Source organism: Alligator mississippiensis, chromosome 11 (genome assembly GCF_030867095.1).
Source record: "Alligator mississippiensis isolate rAllMis1 chromosome 11, rAllMis1, whole genome shotgun sequence".
NCBI classification, from domain to species: domain Eukaryota; kingdom Metazoa; phylum Chordata; order Crocodylia; family Alligatoridae; genus Alligator; species Alligator mississippiensis.
In genome coordinates, this window is record NC_081834.1 from 60528233 (window position 1) to 60533107 (window position 4875).

The 4875-nt window shown below is 52.2% G+C and overlaps 1 non-coding gene across 1 annotated transcript; it reads left to right on the plus strand.

Moving 5' to 3' along the window:
• Positions 1–3774: 3774 nt before the first annotated feature.
• Positions 3775–3845, plus strand: TRNAG-GCC (transfer RNA glycine (anticodon GCC)). Its single transcript has one exon. It is a non-coding gene; the product is annotated as a tRNA-Gly (tRNA).
• The last annotated feature ends 1030 nt before the right edge of the window (positions 3846–4875 follow it).

The window sequence follows — 4875 nt, forward strand, 5'->3', positions numbered from 1 at the left end:
GTGGATGTGCTGCAGCACTGATTCCTGCATCACTGCTCAGGCAAAAGAGAGTTTCCCACTGATGAACAGGCCAGAACCGCAGTGGGAGGCAGACAAGGGAGGCTGGTGCCATGCCAGGAGCTGTGATTTAAGGCAGGGCATGGGAAATACAGGGCCAGTCTGCTTCCAGGCACGTGAGTGGCTTCCAGCGGGATGCCGGGACAAGAGGAGAAGCTGCTCTGTTGGGGCACTGGTCTCACCAAAACACTCTGGCCCAAGAAAGTCTTCCACTGCTGCACAGGGCCTCGTGCTGCCGGAAGGGCAGACCCACCGCCACGCTCCTGCTCCTGGACAAGGGCCTTGTCTGGCGCACAAGCCCAAGGAGTTATCATGGGAGCAGACCCAGGTCTCCTCTGTGTCAAGGGAAGCGTCAGCAGGGCAGAGGCCTGGAGTTCACTGCGCGAGAAGAGCTAAAAGCACCCCCAGGGAAGCCCATTTCCCCAGCGCCTGTACTGGTGCGATCCTGAGCAGAGAGGGCCATGGGCACACGAGAGAGGAGCGGCTGGAACAGGATCACTGACTGTTACCTGTCAGCGCGACAAGGCCCAGCCGAGACACGGGATCTTTGTGCCGGGTGCTGCACACGTGCAACGAGAAGCATGCAGGGCTCTCCCGTGACTGCTGCCAGCGCAGAGCCCTCTCCCACCCCATCCCTGCAGCTCCACAGTTGGCTCCTCCCATGCTAGAGTTGGGAAGGGACAGAGATTTAAGCCTCTTACCACAAACGCAGGACCGCCGCTCAGGCACCCAGACCCAGGCCCTCCCCTGCGTGTGCACATTACCTGACTCCTGCTGTGGCAGGGCTCCTTTTGGGCACAGGCGGTGACACGTCCTGAAGGTCTGGGGTTTCACCCTGCCCTGCCTCCTCCAGGGACACAGCTACAGGATGGGGCTGTGGCTGCTCCAGCCAGGAATCAAGAGGTTCCCAAAACCCCAGCAGGTGCCAGCTTCTCCAGGGCCACCTCCTCAAGCTTCACATGCACGGTGCCCTGGGGCAAGACAAGCATGTTACAGGGAGCTGGGGGCAGGGGGCACATCCCCCAGACACATGGAGGTGAGGCCAGCAGCACTGATGATTGATTAGCTTAATCGCTTTCCCCTGGAGCTTCTCTCCTCTGCCTGCCCCAGCTGAGACCCCTCGACCAGGGCTGCTGCCTCAGGCTGCAGTGTAGGGGAGGGTCGGAGATGCAGATAGCACCCCCTGCATCGGGGCAAGAAGGGGCGGTCTCCTGCCTGATTAGCACAGTAATTGAGAACAAGACATGGCAGGGCAGTCAGGTGGGTGGTGTGCCCAAAGGCAAGTAGGGCAGCTAGCACTGGGGCTAGTTGGGGAGGCCCACTTTGCCCCAGGGACCCTAGGGACAACCAGAGAGAGCCCCCCAGCTCACCTGGCCTGACCTTAAATCATTTTTCTGACCTCATCACAGGGCCCCAGTCAAGACGCAGCCTCACTGAAGGCTGCTAATGCAGACCCATCCATTCCCAGGGGGTCCAGGATGTGGGGAGTCAGTAAACTGGTGTGACAGGTTGTGTGGAGGAATCTGGAAGCAATGGTCAGAGGGGGATGGGAGGTGGTCCGCTCCAGTCCTGTAGGAGTCACAGTATACAACAATCGCACACAAAACATGATCGTGCTTTACAACCAAGCGAGATGCTCTGTAACATGAAACACACTTTATCACACCAAATGACTTGTGAGTTTTGGGGTGCTACACATGGCTGGCTAGAGGACCTCTTTCCTCTAGCCTTGCCCAGTTGGAGAAGTGGATTTGAGTCAGGCTGCCCCACCAGCTGGAGGAGCTCTTCCCCACAGACACTCAGGATCCTGGGGACAGGCTGCCCTGGGCGGGTGGCCTCTAGCTGCCAAGCCTTTTCCACACAGGCCTGGGGGAGCCCCCTCTGCAGTAATGGCCAACCCTCTGGGCTCTGATTCCAGTGATCTGAGTTCAGATCTCAGCACAGCCTCCAGCTTGTGCTTCTTGCACCTCCAATGCTTCTGCCAGTCCGGAGGTGGTTTGGCTTGGCTCTCTCCTTGAACTTCCCTCTCCTTTGCCCTCCCCCATGTTGCATGGGTGGGGAAAATACAGCCTATGGCCTGGATCTGGCCCACAGGTGTTGTACATGTATTTTTGTGACATTGGTATGCCATGGGTGCATGAGCATGTAGCACTGATTGTGTGACAAGTGTGTTCTAGCAAATGCAGAACAAAGCCCTGGGCCCGTGGAGCTGGGGACTCATGCTCTCCTCTCTCCGACTGAGGGGAGATGCCGAGAGGAGGCAAACTCCCCATGAGAGCTGTTCTGCTCCGGGCTTTCTCTCCTTTTAACTCCACGATCATCAGATGAAGTGCAAACATATTTCTGAGTGAGCTCCAATCCCACTACCAGAAATCAGCAGGAGAGGACGGAGAAGAGACAGTCAACTCCACCTGGAAGAGAGATGCTTGGCACAGGCTGCTCCAGAGCCCAACGGGAGGGGAATTGGACAGTGAGAATGAAGAGGACAGTGACATAACCGGACCCGATGACAGCGAGGAGGTTGGCAACAGGATCAGCAGCAGTGGGAGTGACAGCAACATCGACAGCAAAAAGGACAGGGAATCAACTGAGATTTTAAACCCTAAAGGGTTTCTTTGGACCAAAGGACTATGGTAGCGGGTGGATGTGTGGAGCCACGGGGGAATGGGTGTATTTTTTTGTAACACGTGCGTGGTTCTTCTTGTGTGATGAAAGGTTTATGATGGAGGATGAAAGGTTTGTGATGGAGGATGAATATATTTAACTTTATATATTAAATCAGATCAAGTGTAGTCCTTTGCTTACCTGGCAGGGGAAACACCATGACCATGCAGGCAGTTTTCCTAGTTGCACCGGGGGACAACCACTTTCCTGGCATGGGGTAGTACCCACAAAGGTAATGCATCATTAATCTCCAATTTAGCTGCTGGAGTGGGGAGATCTTGGCTTTATGTCACTTTATGGACATGGGAGACTCCTGCCAAGCTTGCTCCTGTGGCCATATGGCTGAGGGCAAGCAAAACTCGGGGGCATCCAAACCCCAGCATGTAGGATGCCCCTCAAAGGAGTTGGGGACATCTGAAGTCCCAGATGGGGCTGGAGGATGTTTGCCGGTAGTCAGGTCACTTATGGTTCTGCACAGACTCACGGATTCGGAGTTGATTTGGCTGGTTTGGTTTGCAACATGGGGAATTTTTTTTTTTTTAAATCTCCCTCCTCTTGCCCTGGGGCCAGTGAAGGATGACTGCAAAAATCAATACAGAAAAAGGGAAAGGAACAGCCAAATGCCCAGTCTGTAGCACAGACACCACACATGCAGGCGTCTGCTTTGTCCATCCAGCCCCTCTTGGGCTCCCACGTTCTCGGATGATTTTAATCACTGCAGGTCAGGATCCCCCCAGCACCCAGCCCAGCAAAGGAGGGAGTTGAATGGAAAGCAGGAGCTCAAAAAGGGATTTGGGGTCCTTGTGCAAGCAAGACAAAGAAACAAACACGCCAAAGGTGGCTCAATCGCTTCCCCGTGGTGACATTTCCCCTCTTTTCAAGTGCAGGCTGTTTCTTTCAGTTCTGGCTAGGGCTTATTGATCAGCTTTGGGCCATGGCATTGAAGAGCTCCCACAACCTCTGGCTTGTTTCTCCTTGGAATGAACTGGAATGGAGGGAAGTCACCATCACCTTTTCTTTCCAGGGGCCTCACCATGTACTTTGCTAACTCAAGCATTGGTGGTTCAATGGTAGAATTCCTGCTTGCCATGTAGGAGACCTGGGTTCAATTCCCAGCCAATGCAGGTGAATACAACGTGTGTGTTAGCAAACTGAGCTAATCCTTGACAAACATGCTCATTTGTTGCAACTTTCTATTATTCTTTGAATTAAAAAATTTTTTAAAAAAATCCAACAGATATTTCAAAGCAAACATGGCAGAGTAAATCCGCAATTTACTTACGTTATTGATTCCTTTCTGAAACTTCTGCATTTTATTTATGATTCATATGCAGATATAGACACAACTAGCAGCACTAACATTGTGTGACTCCATTAAAAAAAATCTGATGGCACCCCAGAGTGCCCAGTCACCCTGGCTGAGATTTACTCCTCTAGGTTATTTCAACAGCACGGAGAGCATGCTACAAATGAAAAACAGCAGAACAAAAGTGCAACCTTCACCCCATGCCTTGTCCAGCAGGGAAAATGAAAGGTCCAAGAAAGAGAAACCCCACATATTTAATACCTTAATTTTATTTCAGTCTTCACAAAAAAGGTTTGCTGTCCATTGAGAAATACATTTGGCAGAAAGAGAAGGGGAGGAGAGAATGAGAGGGAAGTTCAAAGCTGGATGCAGCACCCTGGACATGAAATCCTACATTTCATTTCAAAATTGAGTGTCTCCACAGCGCAGCTCTTTCCATCCTGAATGACCTCTCCTTTGCGTCACTGCCCTTTTCTATTTTCTAGCCCCCTTGCCTCCCTTTGCTTTTTTTTTTTTTTTGTCTTCAGCAAAACTCTGGGGATTATTACAGAAAGGGTGTTGACTCTGTACCACTCCCCATGGAGGGATTTTTCACTGGAGTCAGGCATAAAATACCACAAAAGTCCTTTTATACAGAAAGTAACGTTACACCTCGGCAAAGGAGAAGTACTGCCTCCTCCCCTCCTCCCCACCTCAACCACAGAGCAGTCTTCATTTCACAGGATAAATGAGAAACCCCAGGGAGACCCTGTTGTGTGGACATGGGCAGAGATCACTGCAAGGTCTCAAATTAAACCCCGCTGTGCAGCAAAGAACTTGTCAGCACTGCCGCGGGGCTGCCGACAGGA